Source organism: Passer domesticus, chromosome 4, assembly GCF_036417665.1.
Source record: "Passer domesticus isolate bPasDom1 chromosome 4, bPasDom1.hap1, whole genome shotgun sequence".
NCBI classification, from domain to species: domain Eukaryota; kingdom Metazoa; phylum Chordata; class Aves; order Passeriformes; family Passeridae; genus Passer; species Passer domesticus.
The window spans coordinates 2668388-2684984 of NC_087477.1; the positions used below are offsets into that span (position 1 = coordinate 2668388).

Consider the following 16597-nt stretch of genomic DNA (forward strand, 5'->3'; position numbering starts at 1 on the left):
CTGAAACCACTGGCCAGAGGAAAACAAATTTTAAAAATGGAATAGTAACAGAAATGGTTGATGTAGAAGGCCTTTATTTCCCTTTCATGCATGAAAAGCATGATAAATACCACAAGCATATGTTTTGCAGCACACTCAATTGTTGTCTTCATGGACTCTCATTCTATTCCTTTGGTTGTATCTTTCAGAACACCTTGAGACTAATTATTATAAGTAAATATTACAATATGTGAATTTCCTCTGTAATAGAGGGTTTCTCTATAAGTTTTCACACTGCAGCACAATAAATGCATTTTAAAAATGCCATGGAGGAATGAGGTCAGCTGTCAATATATTATGAAGAGAGTGAATTCTATGCACAGGTCTTACTGCATTAATTAAGATAACACAGGGATATGATTGTAAACTCTTTAGATACATGCTGCCTTCTATCAGCTGTCATCTGAGAAACTGGTTGGTAGATTATCCTGAACATAATGTCAAGGTTTTTAATCAAAACATTTTCCCTATTCAGAAGAAAATCATATAATGGCATTAGCAAAAGTAGTTGAATTAGATCTGTAGAGAGAAGGATGTTGTAGAAAAGGGTTGGGAAAAAGGTAGTAACAGGCCTAGCAAGTGGAGGTACAGGAACAATGGATTGAATTATAGCACAGAAGGCAAGCTGTTCTCTTTAATCAGTAGTGGGTGACCCTCTGTAAAACCTCCTGTGTCCAGTACAATTTAAAACTCAGAAACCACCTCGTGTGTCTGAGACTTTCCCAGTGGAGAAAAAACCCTATATTCTTGGCTACCACAACAACAGAGTTGTTTTGACAGGCTCAGCAGGCTCAGAGTGTGGCTCTGCAGAACGCCTGGGTGCACAGGGTGCTTTGCCCACAAAAGCTGAGGGAGAGGCTGGGGAAACATGAGGCAGAGTGCTGAATGGGTATGTCAGAGCCAGACTCTACAGGTGTGGATGTTTATGGGTGTTCATGCAAAAGAAAAGGGATTCCTGGAATGGCAAACATGCTGGAAGCACTGTGTGTTAACTCCTGGCTGGCTCAGTGCTGGTCCCTGAGGGGTGCTGGAAAGGATTCCAGACTTGGAGACCTTTGATCTGTCTCAGTCCAAGGTGACTGACTTGTACCAGCTCCCTACAGAGAGCAAAAGGCTGAAAGCCTGGCTGGTGTGTTCAGCAGGAGATGGAGGCTATAAATGTCTTCTCTATCACTAGGAAGGAGTGTTCCTCTGCTTTGTCCAAATGCAACTGATATAAGAGTTCTCATGGTTCTCTGTCACTGGACAGAACTGCAAACTTTCGTTTCAGCACGTACATGCAGCCTGATTTTTATTTTATTTTATTTTATTTTATTTTATTTTATTTTATTTTATTTTATTTTATTTTATTTTATTTTATTTTATTTTATTTTATTTTATTTTATTTTATTTTATTGTCAATAGCAGCATTCAGGACTGGCTTTATGATTTCTGACTGAGGACCCTAAGTAAGTTTCCAGAATTGGAAGTGTTCAAACCACATCTCCTCTAGCCCATGCACAGAGGGAGAGGAATCGAGTGTGTCCTGCCCACAGTGCAATTTTAACTAGAAATCCTTTTCTCCATGGGTAGTATGGACTCCCAGAGCAGGTATTCAAAGCTCATGCTTGCTGAGGTTAACCTGAACATTTGCACAGGAAGGAATAAAGCTACTGCCAAGTGGTTTGTGGAAAGCCCACCAGAACATGGTGAGATTGTTCTGCTGTCCTTGTGCTGAAGACCTTTGTGTTCCAGGCACAGGAATTGTAATTTCAGCTGACTGGAAACACAAGACAGTGGCTCGTGGCATGTGAGTGGCTGTTTAGCAATGCAGCCTGCTGTAAGCACTTCAGGTCTCTCTTCCAGACTCTGCACTCTTGTGGCACCAAATCCTGCCCAAGGAAAGTGCAGCAGCACTCAAACTGCAGTGTGGGGGTGTCTGGGGCTGCCTGTGCTCCAGAATTTCAGCTGTGCTCTCAGTGCTTGATAGGAGACAGAAACCCTGGGGGCTCAGAGACACTCAGCTTGTCCCTCAGGTGATGTGGAACAGAATATTCCTAGGGATAATGTCAAGCTGGAGAGGAAACATTTCTGTCAGCTCTTTCCATGCCCCAAAGAAGCCACATATCCCCATTCTTCCACACTGCAAGCAAGGAGAAAAGAGCCAAAACATGTAAGATCATCAAACTGGTTTAGCTGCAGAATGAGAAGGAGATAGATAAGACACATTATCATTTCTATTTTAAAAAGTTTGAAGAGTTTGCAAAGTTAGGGTGTGGGGTGACACCTGGAAAAAGAAATCCTGATCCCTTCTGTTTTTCCCACACCACTTAGGTGACTGGAAGTGGTCAGCACCACTGAGTTTGTCATATTCCATAGAGCAATAGTTGGAAATTTTGTTTAAATCTGAAGCTAGCTCAGAATGTTTAATTTGAGAAAGTGTGTTTTGTGGTCACTTATAGTATTTTAGTGCTTTTTACATAAACAGCTTCCTCAGTTTTAAAATGAACTTGCCCAGATACCAAAAACGTTGTCTTCTCCTGTGATATGTGAGGATGCAGTTCTTGTTCTAAACTTCAGTTCCTGCCAGCAATGCTTTTACAGCCAGCTGACATGGCACACATCTGCCCTTCTATAGCATTTATCCTTAAAAAACCCTCCAAGAAATCTCTGGAGGAATTTATTACTGAATAATAATGGTTTCTGAAGAGAGGGAGTGGAGGTATAATTAGAAGTGGAAACACTTGAAGCAAGATCTCTAGAATCTACTGTTTCCTACTGTAATCTCACTTAGGAAAGCATCTGAAGTGTGTGCTTGAATCTTAGTAACTACACAAGCAATAAACACATTTCCTAAGAAAGAAGGATTGGCTCATGTACTGAAAATGTGGTGAATATTTTGAAGAACCATGTTCTATATTAGATCAGTGACAGAAATTATGGTAATATGACAGCTCTGCTTTACAGACTCTTTCTTTCCCTGTCAGTCTATGACTTTCATTATATTATCTTTTTGTCTTTCACCTGTTTCTTCAAATTGCATGGGTTACTCCTAGGACATAGAAGAATCTTATTAGGCACGGAGAAAAGCCTTGTCACAAAGAAAAAGGTGCTGCTCTTTTAAAACATTGGTCTGGAAAAAGATGATATAGACTGATGGAATTATTTTCTAAGCTCTCCATTGTCTTATTTATGTACACATCATTTTTATATCTATTGTTTGTTGGCTCCTTAAGTTACAGTAATTTCTTTAAGACATTCCTTAAGATGGATGTACTGTGAAATGTATATAAAATAGTTTTCCAAAGTGGATAACAAAATGTCCAAATATTGTTTCAAGTAAACAGTAAAATATCTAAAAGCCATGCCATAAATGCTGCATTAAAAGTGAGTTTTCTTCAAACCTTTTGGCATAAAACCATCACAACATCCTGCCAGGAAAAAAAAAAAAAAAGGAATAATTAAACCTGATTTGAAGCATCATAGGAGACAGAGCTGGGAGCTGGGTAGAAATTCTCTGTCCAACCAATTTCCTGTAACTCCACAATACAATTATGTGTGACAAAAAGGATTATTCCCTGGACCAGGTGTATTTGGTAGCGTATGGTGAGGTCTGAATACCTGCCATAAAATTGCTGCTTTTGGCCAGTTTCTGTTGCAGTAGATATTCCCAAATATGGAATATCCAGAAGATTGAAGGTGCCTTCCAATTTCCCCAGTGGCTGGTGATGCTGTCTAGCACACTAGCCTTGCTGAAAGGTGTTTGCTTGGTTTTAACAAGGAGATTCTCCAGGAGCTTTGGTGAGAAAGATACTGGTTGTTTTCTTCTCTTCTGGTTTATTCTTTCTCCTGTAGATAAGAAACGAACAGTGTTTTTGTGTGTCTTCAGATAAGTTGATGGGGCAGAGTGGGCATTTTAGGGCCACACACACACCCTAGAGATTTGTAAACAAGAACATGTGTGACAACTGTATGATAGAATGACATCTTTCTTTTCACATGGTCTGCTTTCCCTTCCTGTGTGAACTGCAGTCTTCACTGTATTTGCTTTTTTGCTTTGTTCTGAATGTCACCACCTACCACGAGCACTCCTTGGGTGTCAGCCTACGGGGGTCATGCAATTAAGCTGTAATTGAGCAGCTGCACATCCATGGGAGGCTGTAGGGATACTCTGAAAATGTATCAGAGCAAACCAATGGACAGTTGTTTCCCTTGACTGGAAATTGCTGCGCATTGATTTGAGCAATAATCCATGCCATGACACATATCAAGGATATTGGAGCTGTTGCCAGTCATTAAAAAGCTCCAGATTCCTGTAGGATTATTTTATATACCATATGAGAATACAGAGAAGTAATATTACATCACTTTTTGTTAAAATTTCCCATGAAAATCAGACCATTGTTCTTCTTGGCTGGGCTTTTTTAAAGGATGACTAGTTTTGTAAAAAAAAAAAAAAAAAGTATTTCCCCCACATATAAAACTAATTTCAGTGGAACGTTTTTTCAATTATTGATACACTTGAATGGTGTTACACTGGATTTGCATGGATTTAAATTAAATCAGAAACCTTCCAAAACACAACTCATTGACTTTGCCTTCAGAGCTTGCTTTAAAGGTGTTGACATTGGCCTATAGGAAGGTAAAGAATTATGGTTAAATTAATGATGTAGTGATAAATTTTTATTTCCCCTTCAGTATTTTTAATAATCTGAAAACTTTTAATGGCTATTTTGTGAGCTACCCATTAGTGATGTGAAATAAACTAGTCCTAGTCCAAATTTACAGAAATAAGCACAGTTATTTCAACAAATAAACAGGAAATAAGTTTGTACTGTTAGCAGCAAATCCAGCCTTGTGAAGCAAAATGTTTCTACAGGACATTTCCAGGTGGCCATAATCAGTGGCAAATTTGTTTTGGTGTTTGAAAAACCAACATCTCAGTAATTCAAGTATTTGTCAAGTATAGCTCAATAGAGAAACTCAACATAGAGATAAAAAGTACAGCACTTGCATTAGGTATTTTTTTTTGTCTGAGAATAGTTTATTCATTGCTGAAGGTTTCCATTTATAAATTTAGCAAGTTAGGTAAAAAACCCAACAATAATAGTACAGTACAAATGGAGAATTTTTATTCAGGGGAAATTGCATTTGCATGTAACGAAAAACAACACCTCACCAAAAAAATCTGCATGGTTTAGGATGAATTGGGTAAAATCAACTAGCAATGGAAACATGAATTTTCTGCAGGGGAAAAAAAAGTAGTTTTATTTTGATAAATATTTTGATAAAATGAAGGCAATCTGAATTTCACTTCTTGCAGCTCCCCCAGGCTTTCATTGCAGAGCCTGTCAGCTGAAGGGAATGGTGTTTTCCTAGGACCAGAATATTTTCTCTGCAAGTGTGTCTGCAGAGATGCAGGAGCAATCTGAGGCTCCACTTCCATGGCTGTGTCATTTACCCATGAGAACAGACTCTTACCAGGGAGAATTGCCAAGGCTTGCTCCTTCATTGCTGCAGGCACCTGCAGAAATGGTAGTGCAGTGCAAGGAATGCTCTGATCCCTGCAATACAGAGCCACTCTCACAAGAAAATAGCTCCAGTGAACAAGGACAAGTGGAAGGAAGGGCTTGACAATCCTGACCTACCAATCTCAGAAAGAATCAATCTGATTGTGAAATCCAGCGTGCAAAATTGGCACAAATATCAGCTCACATCTTTAAAAAGTCTTCATAACATGCAAATCCCAATTAGTCCTCACTGAGGAAAAGGCAAAGCTAAAATATATTTGCCTACATTTTTAATTATTATTATTAAATTTACAGAACTTATGCTGACCAGCATATATTTCCTGTGAAGTGTGCAGATTATCTACATGCACACACTGAGGGAGGATTTTTCCCAAGGAATTATATAAAGTTTTATTGTCTGAAAACAGATGTAGTTATCTCTTACACTACTGAGTCGTTTCAAAGGAGCAAGCAACATAGATTAGGTGACTTTTTAGACCCCTAGCACAGGCACAGGAAAGGGACACCTCTCTGAAGTCATGGATCATACCAGCACATAATTTCACTTGCTTGAAAGCCCGAAGCCAAGGTCAAGATACACCAGTGTTATTCAAACCTTATTAACAACAATGTTGAAAACACTTTGCCAGGACTCTGCTTCAAAATATTTCCAGCATATTTCTGCCTAGAACATCTTCCTCTGTCCCATTTGTCTGTTTAACACACTCTGCTCATTTCTTTCCCATCAGACCCTGAGAAGCCTTTCCCATTCCTGTTGTATCAGTACCTGGACATCACCTTCTATGCAACTTAAAGATTTTAATAATAATAGTATATAATATAATATAATATAATATAATATAATATAATATAATATAATATAATATAATTATTATATTGTAATATTATGCATTTTTTAATAGTAATAGTGTGTCCTTTTCTGCAGGCCTACCTTCTCCTACCTTTGGTGACTAGTTAGCAAAATATTATCTGTTATCAGCCCATCTTCTTGTCTTAATTAAGCTTGCAGGGAGGTTTTATTCCTCTGCCTGTGATGATCTTTGGTGCCCTAAATTTAATTTCTTTTCATAATCCCTACAGGAGCAAGCAGCACAGAGGAGTTTTAAATAATAAAGTGTTGGAACCTTGGAAGCAACAAGAACTTGGCAGAAACACCCATGGGATAAGATAAATTATCGTGTTTAAAAACAAACAAGCAGGCACTATAAGCCTCAGTAGGGCTGTGAGCAGTGCTGGCTTTCCATTGCAGAGCCTTGCTGGCTTTTAGAAGAGGGATGAGGGGTGCAAAGGCAGCAGTAAAAGCCATGTGGTGGCTTCTGTCTGTTCCCTTCCTTCCTTCTCAGCAATCCAAGTCACCAGGTGCTGCAGAGCACCCTGCAGCAGCCCCTCCTGCAGGGACAGGCACAGGCAGCAGAAAGCTGCTTTTCCTTGGAGTCAGGCTCAGAATTCTTTGTGCGGGAGCCCTGAACTAGCCTGTAGAACCAAGTGGTCAGGGAAGAGACACTAGAAATCCATCCCGGTTTCTGATGTCAAGCTTGATTCTTTCATCTGCAAAGCAGGATGGAATATCATTTCAAAATCTGCAAAGCTGTTGCTTTGGAATGATGTCTTCACATCTGCCTTTGGATGGGGAACTTAGTAAATAAATCTGAAGGCAGAACTGAAAAATGGGAGTCCCTAACCACTCTCAGCTTTGCCACTGTACTTCAGCAGTGCAAAACACTTAGAAAATATCACTTATAGATATGGTTTATTGCACTTAGAAATATGGCTTATACAATGTGAATTTTGTCCTGGTGTTCAGGGTCACAACACTGAATTTTACTTAAATATTTCAGTTACTCTTGTATCCCTCTTCTTTTACCCAAAGGCATTCACTGAACCAAGGTGGTGTCACATTTTTAGCATTGCCCTTTAGAAGCTGAATGAACTTTAAAAGCAGCTTTTTATTTTCTCACTGAAACTAAATAGGCTACATCCTGAAATTTTAGACCATTTAAAATTGGCTGATAGATAAACCTTTTATTTATTACTTATATATTAGTTATTTATATTGTATTGTAAACTGTGTGAGTATGACTTTAGTAAAAAACTGCATTCCTATCATAGAATTATTTCTCAAGCTCAGGAACAGACTCACAGCAGAAGAAAGCCTTAGGGTCTATCAGGTAACACAACCAAATTTAAAAGCAAACATCAGCTTCTCTAGAAGTGAGGTGCATGACTGCCTTTGAGAGAAAGATCATCCTACACTCACAGCGAGATGTTCTCTTTATTTTTGGTAATTGACAGTAAAAAGAAGTGCTGGAGTACCTGGTGGCATGAAATAAGGGGCTGACAGTGGGAGGAGGGAACAGTGGTTGTTTACTGGGGCTAGAAACGCTCGTACGAGGTGCAAACCTCATCCAGCAGCAGGAATCCTTGCTACATGAACAAGATTTACTGCCAGACTCCATCTGTGCCTTCCCACCAAACAAGGTCACTCAGTCAGATCCTAGGAAGCCTAATGAGCAAAGCTGCCAAGTCTCTGCAGTGATAATGGAGGCTTGCTCTGACTTACGCCTCAGGCACTTGCAATGTTTTTAGTACTGGAAAACAAAATAGGGTAGAGGAAAAAAGGTCATAATTTTTATCAAACCAGTCCCCCTTGAGAAATATCAGTGTGCGTGCCTGTGCATGAACATACCTGGGTATTTTTTCTTTCTTTTCCTGGTGATTTGCAGTTTACTTTACTCTTGAGGCACTCCTTCATCTTGGCCTTCATCTTGGCCATTCATCTCACATCTGCACCTTGGTTATGGAAACATCACTGTGGTGGTACCATGCCCCTTCCTTACAAAAGGCTGTATCAACAGCTTGTGTGGTGGCTCCAGAGCTGAGGGAGAGGCTTTAGCCATGGATTTTTGATGTTCATCAATTTTCTGCCTGGAGTTTCTGTGATGCAGTCTGGTCAACTTACAGGAAATATTGTGGTAGGGGACAAAAATAAATTTAGAGCATTGCACAGGCCCAGAAAAAAAAGTCTCTGCTAAGAACTTTTAGTATTCACAGCTGATTTGTTCCTGTAGACAAGCTGATAGTTAAACCAAAACAACTGAACCGCAAGTACCCTGAATCCCTTGTTTTGTCTAGAATCTATTCGTGTTTATCTGTATTCCTTGGGTAAAGCAACATCCACCCATGGGCCAGCACTTTAGCTTGGATGACAATGCAGACAAAATTGCTGCCCCTTCCTGCTGCTGTAGCTGACTCCAAATCATGAGAAATGTGCCAACTCTGCCAAAGACAGGCAGACCTGGTGAGATAAAAAGAGCCAGTCTGCTGAAAAGGAGACCAAATGAATGTTTTCTAATGCCCCCTTTTCATCCTTTCCCCAGGCAAGACAGAGCAATGTCCTTCCTCCCTGTCACCGATGGTGACCCAGGCACGGGATGCAGCGCAGGGACAGAGCCCGCCGCTGCTCTCAGTGCCCTGCCCTGCCCTCCCTGCCTGCCTTGCCCGCCGAGTCCTGCTGTAACCTGCCCTTCCCTGCCGTGCCGTGCGGAGCCCGGCCAGCCCCAGGAGCCACCCCGCCAAGCTGTGGTGCCTGGTGAACAGCCCCCGCGTCCGCTCCGTGCGCTGGGACAGCCGGGCCCAGGGGCTGCTCGTCGACCGCTCCCTCTCTGAGCGGGAGCTGCTCGGCCCGGGTCCCGCCCGCGGGGGCGGTGGCACTGGGGCGGGTCCGGTGCCGCGCCCCTTCAGGGCCGCGCAGTTCCGCAGCTTCGTCCACCAGCTGTACCGCTACAGCTTCCGCAAGGTGCCGGGCTGGCTCGGCACGGCTGCGCCGGGCGATGCCGGGGGCTGGCTGCACTACAGCAGCCCCTGCTTCCGCCGCGACCGCCCCGACCTCCTGCTCCGCGTCAGGCGCCGGAGCGCGGCCGACAGGCGGCGGCCGGCGGCGGGCCGGGAGGGCCGCAGGCGCCCGCCCTGCGGCTCCCGGCAGCTCCCCGGGGCGCGGCCGCTGCCGGACGGGCGGGACCGGTGCAGGCGCTTCCAGTCGCTGCCCCGGGAGCGGCCGCTGCTCGCCCGGTGCCCGCCCTGCGGCTTCCTGCTGCTGCACAGGGACCAGCCAGTGCCGGCCCGGCGGGAGGGGCCGAGCCGCTTGCAGGAGCTCTACGGGGAACGGCCACCGCCCGCCCAGCGGGAGGTGCTCAGGGTCCAGCCCTGCAGCTTCCAGCAGCTCCACAGGGAGCAGCAGCCCCCAGCCTTCAACCCACGAGGCAGGAAAAGAGTTGTAGCCTTGTTTTTCCAAAACGTAATGAAAAGTGACGTTTGAAGTATTTTTCCACAAGGCTCTGTCATTCTCAGCCAGAAATTGTCAAGCCTATTAGGAAGAGGAACCTAGAAGGCCAAAAAATTCTCTGCCTGTTTTTTTTCCTGCATGCTTCCTGTGATGTTTGATCCAAGGCAGCAATAGAGATCTGTGTCCTAGAGCCACATTGTGGAGCCTGACCAATATGTTTGGATTCTTGCAGCCACCCCAGGCACTTTAGCGTCCAGCACTCCAGCTGGCAGTGCTGGTTGTGCAGCATTGACAGTGTCCAGCTCCACACAGAACACACCTGGGGAAGAGCAGTCACCAGTGGATCTTGGCTTTGCCATTGAGCAAATGATCCGGGAGATCCCTGCCTGAAAGGTCTCTCTCTGCACAGGTAACTCCATTGGAGGGGAAAGTAAGAGGCTGAGCTGAGAGCTTACATGGAGAAGAAGAGAAACTGTATCCCTGATATGATTCCAAGAAAATACCAAATGATCTTGAGTTTTCTTTCTTTCCATTGTTCTTTCAAGGGCAATATTAATGTTGTGCCTAAGTCTTCTGGAGGCGAGCCTGTGAACCAGGCTGCAGCAGAGGAAGCCTCATCTGGCACTGAGAGGAACAGTTTGCCAGAGCCTGAGGAGCTTGGTAAGGACAGAGCCCCCATTGGTTTAGAGAGGTGTGAGATGGCTGCTCTGAGCCTGCCTCTGGCAGCAAGGGAGATGAGCAGAGTTGAGTTCCTGTCTGCAGGGCTGGTGCTGCCTGGTGCCTTTAGTTCAAATCCTGCACTGCCACAGCCTCCCCGAGCCCTGCCCTCCACGCTTCTCCAGAGGCTCTGACACTGAGTCCACTGCTGTGGCAAGAGAGCAGGGAATAAAGCTGACCTTGTGGCAGTTGTGTCACCAAGCTGGGTGTCCCAGTTTGGTTCATAACTCAGCTCCCAGCAGCTTCAGCTTCGGCCACTTCAGTGAGGACTGAGGTCTCTCTGTCACTGAGACTGTCTGTGTTTCAAGCTCAAGCCTTTGCTGAGACTTTATCAGGATACTTAAATGCTTTACACAATTCAGTTTTGAACACTTGGAAGGATCCCTGTTCTTTAAAGAGCAGGCTTCAAATTGCCAAGTGAGAGTTTGCCTTTCGGGCCATCTTTGACAGTCCCTCATAGAAGGACAATTGGTGCTCAAGGAACACGTGCACAAGGGCCAATATTGACTCAGTGTTTCCTTTGCTTCCCAGATCCTGTGTGATTGACCTCTGCAGGAGGGCTGCCCTGTGTGGCAGGAAGAGACAGAGGGAGAGGCTGTGACCATCGGGCAGGTAGAATTCCTCTGTCTCTAGTTATATTTATAGATGCGCATAGTTATGTTTATTTATCTAGGTAGTTGTATTTATAGATTTATGTAATTATATTTATCTATATAGGTAGAGATCTGTACAGTTAATTTTTTTTTTGTTTTAGATGTATATCGTTATAGCTTTAGATGTGTTGGTGTAGTTATAGATGTGCACAGTTGCACTTATACCTGTGTATAGTTACATTTATATATATACATTTGTAAATGCATATTTATATTTGTATATGGGGGTTTAGCTAAATAGATTGATATCTGTAGACGCCTCTTTTTAACCTCTTGCCCTGCTCTGCTTCCTCCCTCACTCGTGCTTTTCCCCCTGTGCCCGCTCTGTCCCCTCTCCCTGTGCTGGGTCCGAGCTGGCGGCCGGGCCGGGCGCAGCAGCAGTTCCAGCCCCGGCTGTCCCTGGAGCGCTGGGAGCTGCCGGTGGCCCCAGGCACTGTCCCCTGAGGAGCTGCTGAAGGATGGTGAGACTGAGGGGGCTGAGGGGGCGGTGGTGCTGAAGGGACGCTGACCCTGAGCTGCTGCTGGGGCTGAGGGCTGTGGGGCAGCCCAGGGCCATGGTGGCACTGAGGTGACAGGCAAGTGGCACAGGCTGAGGGGCTGGCGGGTCTAAGGGGATGGGATGGGTCAGAAGGGACTGAGGGAGGTGAGAGGACTGTGAGGGGCTGAAGAAGCTGAAGGGGGCTGGGGGTTTGGCGAGAGCATGGGTGGGGCTGAGGGGATGGAGGGGCCAGCAGGGAGCACAGAGGGCTCTGGGACTGCAGCTCTGACAGGCCTTGGAACCAATTCCAGAGCCTCCACTTTTGCCACAGCTGCAAAGAAAACCTTGAGAACAGCCAGAGACTGCCAGGAGCCAGCAGGGAGAAGCTGAGTGCCAGCAGCAGGAGCAGTGAGCAGGGCCCTGCTGCTGCCAGCCTGGAGAGAGCCCGGGTGAGGCCCCATGGCCGGGGAGGCAGGGTGGGCTGAGGCTGGCGTGGGCTGTGGCCGTGGGCCCTGCCCGTGCTGGGGCTGCTCAGCGCAGCTGCCCCGGCTGGCACAGGGGCTGTCCTTGGGCAAGGCAGCTGTGCCGGCAGGGCCCGGGAGCTGTGCCGGCTCTGCCGGGCTGCCGGGGCTGCGGGATGGTCCCGCCGCGGCTGTGCTCGCCACAGCCCAGCCCGCTCGGCTGCTTTCTCTTTCTGACCCTCCTGGGGAGGCTCTGACATTTCCTCTTCCCTGATGGAAGTGCAGCTGCTGCCAAGGGAAACGTCCCCATACTGACTCAGTGTTCCCTTTGCTTCCCAGATGTCCCATCTGCTGTCCCTGTCCAGGAGATGTGCCGAACTTCATCTGCAGGATCAGAAGAACCAGTGTCCTTTGGCCTCCCCCAGTTCCCACTGAGGACGAGAGCACCTGCAGAGCAGAGGAGACCAGCTGCAGCTCCAGGCCCAGGTCTTGCTGGTCACAGCTGAGCCTGTGTGAAAAGGTTTCTTAAGTTATAGGTTAAAATTCAACACATAATTCTACAAGCTAAAATTTAAATGCTGAATTCATATTGCTAACTCAAGGGAGCTCCAAAAATCTCTATTTCAAAAGCAACAAACCTTTGAAAGGTTAAACCTCAACAGAGCTGTGATCCTCCATCAATACCTCCTTCTTCCACTTGCTTAAAATCTCTTTGTCCTGGGCACTCACTAAGGCCTTTTTCCTGGAAGCTCTCTGGCTGTCTTGAATGCTTATGGAGTAACAGGTAACCCCTGATCTATTTTCAACTCTCTGCCCAGAGACTTCTGGAAGGGAGGTAGGACTGGTACTGGGGACCTGACAGCTTGTCCAGGAATCAAAATTATTGAAATAATGGTAATGTGGACAAGGCATGCAAGTCCAGGTGGTGAGCTCAAATATGCAAGTACTTGCAGTTTCCCCTCAGCACTTGACAGCTAAGGGGTATGGTCTCTTCTTATTTCTGTCTCTTAATCCTCAATCCTTGCCACACTCCTTCAACATCTTTTGCATTGTCATCTTCCCTGTTTTCTCCCTCCCTTCTTCTTTCTGTGACTTTCTGTACACGACAGACTATCTGTCACACTCTGTCAGCTTGCTCAGTCACCCGAGCAGTGATAATGATGGTGTAGAAATTGTAGGTGCACAGGAGGCAAAGGTGTCATGCTTCTGTGTGCCCTCTGCAGGCAAAGCTGCTTCCCGAAGCTTCAGTCAAACTTGGAACAAAGGCTTGTCCCCACTGCAGGGACAAGAGAGGTAGGAAACTGGGCTCATAAAACATGCTTCTTCTGCTTCAACAAAAAACCGTGACTTCCCTTCACAGAGAAGGATGTAAACTTTTTCTTGAAGGGAATAAACAAATCTCTTTATGTCCTGATCTTTTACCAGTCTGAAATTATTTAAAAATGTCGTAAATTTTGTTTGTTTGTTTGTTTCTTTGTGGTGTTTTTTTTTTGTTTGTTTTGGGGGTTTTTTGGGTTTGTTTTTTTTTTGTTTGTTTGTTTGTTTTGTTTTGTCTTGTTTTGGTTTTTTTGGGGGTTTTTTTGGTTGTTTTTGGTTTTTTGGGGTTTTTTTTGTTGTTGTTGTTGTTCTGGGGTTGGGTCTGCATTTCAAGCCTGTTCTCCCAGCAGTCAGGGACCTGCACAGCTGCTGTGGGTGGGGCAGGTGCTCAGGTAATTACCAACAGGTAATTACTAACAGCCAGGTGAGAAGTTGGCTTGTGCCTGGTTGAGGGCTTGAGGACTGTGCTGAGAGAAGGGCTAGGGAGTGGAGTGGAAAATACAATTTACACAAGCAGGTATAGGTGGATGTCTGGGGTGTAGGTGGGAGTTAACTGGTTTAGGTACTGCATTTATGAAGAATTGAACATTTAACTCTGAGATAGGACTATTTAGTTGCTACTCTAAGTGCTGCATTTACTAACACGTAATGTAATTTCTGCTGCTGTGGCAGAACCTGCTGTCCCCTGAGCTCGGAACAGGCGTGGAGGGTCCCCAAGGCATCCTCAGAATGGGCTTTGCCCTCACCTTGGCTTGTGCTGCTGCAGATTTTGGAGACAATTGTGCATAAGAACGGGCACTAGAACCAGACTTGGGGCTGGCATGCTCTGCATTTCCAGGATGGCTCATGGACAGGGTAAGGTGGTATCGGTGCACTCTGGGTGAAGCTGTGATTCTATGGATACTTCAGTAAGAGAGGTTTTTTCAGGGTGATTAAACTTTCGTCCTTGCTGTGCTTTCTATGACATTTGCATCTCTATTTTGTAAAACTTCAGAAATCTGAATCCTCTTTGGCCCTGTGAAATGTTAAAAACGTCAGCAAAAGCCATCATAGTTTGCATGCGAAAATACATAATTTTTTACATTTGGGAATTGGAAATTCTAAAAATTTAAAACTGATTTCTGTTGCTGATGATACAGAAAGGGGGCACGTTGGTGCCCTGGGGCTTATGTCTGCTACTGTTGACTGAAAAAAATAATTTGAAGTAGCACCCTATGACTGTGGATGGCCAGAACGGAGGTCCAGGAGGCTTGACAGGTGTTTACTACTGAGTCCTTGACCTTTCCTGCCAAGCAAAAATTATAATTTCTTAGAACTATGTATTTATAAAAGAAAAGTATAAAGGAGAGATGTTGTACACTCTGTGTGTGTCCCATCTTGAACATATGACATTATAAAAACACACTCTCCAAACATCCATTCTTTTGTATGACCAGGTACATGCCAGGTAAAAGTGATTTCTTTGTTCAGAAGTATCTCACCTACTGACAACAATTAGAATTGCTTACAGGGCCTCAGTTGCAAATGCAAAACATTCAAAACTCAAACTAACTGGTTACATTAGAAAGCACACTTTGCTTTTCTCAAGGGGCTGATTGTGAGCTATTTGATGAGCTATTCATGAACATATCCTGGGGCTGTTTGCATCAAACACTGGGATTTTGTTAGCAGTAAAAGAGGGAAAGTGCACCATGTGTGGGAAAGTAATTCCTTCCCAAAATATGTGCTTGGAGGCTACTTGGGTCAAAAGAATTTATTTTTAATTCAGTGGGCTGAAGAACTGCCCACCATCTGCTTTTTCAGAAAAAGAGGGTTAAGTCTTTGGCCCCTTTCAGAGCGTTAAATTACCAAAGCCGAAGGGATTTGCCCCAAAAAGCAAGGAGTGTGTGAGGCTCATGGCCATAGCTGTCTGCAGAAGTGAGCATGGGCCAAGGGAAGGTCCTGCTGCAGAGCCAGCCCGAGGTGTCCCTGAGGATGTGTCACATCCTCTGCCTCCTCTGGCAGTGCTGCCACAGAGCACAGCAGGAGGGATTGCAGGGATTTGTCAGCATGGGGAGGCAGAGCATGAGCTCCTGCTGACATTTCCATCCAGGGCTGGCACTTTCAGGCCAGCAGTGACAAATTCTGCGGCTCTGGCTGCACAGTTGCTGTTGGCAGTGCTGTGACAGCCTCTGCCACCAAGCCAGAGCCTCTGCAGGGGTTCCCATGACGTGCTTGGCATTTAGTTTCATCTGGGCACAATGCTCCTTCTTCCTTGATGTATCTGTTCGAGGACAGCACATGGTCTGTCTTGTTCTGGGGACAGTACAGAGTAACTCTGTAAACTGCAGGCCAGGTTGTCCAGTTCCCACAGGAGAATGTCATGGCATTGTTCAGCCAGCAATCTTTCTACAGTTTAGTGGACCCATTTTCTGCATGGCCAGAGGATTTTCCTTGTCACAAAAAAAAAAAAAAAAAAAAAAAAAAAACAAAACAACAACAACAAGAAGCCTAAATAATTACCTCAAGTAATAATAAGAGAAAAACTACTAAGATTCGGAATTCCCTGATTCCTTTTGGAATGTCATCAGATACAGATCTTCATTTCATAGCTGAAACTGCAAAAGTTATGTAAAACACTCCCAGTTAAATGGGACCTACTCAGCCCATGGAGGTCATTCCCAGCAGCAAGGCTGAGAGAACAAAGCAGAGTCTAAAAGCAGAAATTAGTAAATATGGCCAGGAAAACTCACTGAAGTGCCCACCAGTGCTTCCCCTTGCACTCTTGAGGTTCAGAATTCCAGTGGCTTCTAAAGAAAAAGTGAGCCCATCGGAAATGCCCTGTGGAAGGCACTACAAATTCCAATCCTTTCTAGAGAAAGTCTTATGATAGGAATAATTTCAGTCCCTTTTTATCTTCTTTGTGGAAAGTGCTCTCATCTTTCCACAAATTTCTGACCATCCCTGGTGCCTCAGGCACTTCCTCATCAACCTGGGGACTGTGTCTTATGTCAGAAAGCAGAGTAAAAAGGCACTTAAAGAAAAGTGGAAAGGACCATTTGAAGTGTTCCTAAGCACTCCTGCAGCAATAAAAGGGGATGGGATCAGTACATTGATACATCTGCCCCCAAGGGAAGCCAGCCCCAACACATAAGGGACTG

The 16597-nt window shown here is 44.9% G+C and overlaps 2 long non-coding RNA genes across 3 annotated transcripts; both read left to right on the forward strand.

Moving 5' to 3' along the window:
• The first annotated feature begins 9713 nt into the window (after nucleotides 1-9713).
• LOC135298396 (uncharacterized) lies at nucleotides 9714-11453 on the forward strand. 2 transcript variants are annotated; one of them, XR_010360374.1, is made up of 3 exons: nucleotides 9714-10240; nucleotides 10377-10491; nucleotides 11080-11453. It is a non-coding gene; the product is annotated as an uncharacterized LOC135298396 (long non-coding RNA). The 2 variants fall into 2 exon arrangements; XR_010360373.1 differs by having other exon boundaries at nucleotides 9714-10491.
• Nucleotides 11454-11880: 427 nt separating this feature from the next.
• On the forward strand, nucleotides 11881-14540 carry LOC135298386 (uncharacterized). Its single transcript, XR_010360357.1, has 3 exons — nucleotides 11881-12128; nucleotides 12480-13974; nucleotides 14130-14540. It is a non-coding gene; the product is annotated as an uncharacterized LOC135298386 (long non-coding RNA).
• The last annotated feature ends 2057 nt before the right edge of the window (nucleotides 14541-16597 follow it).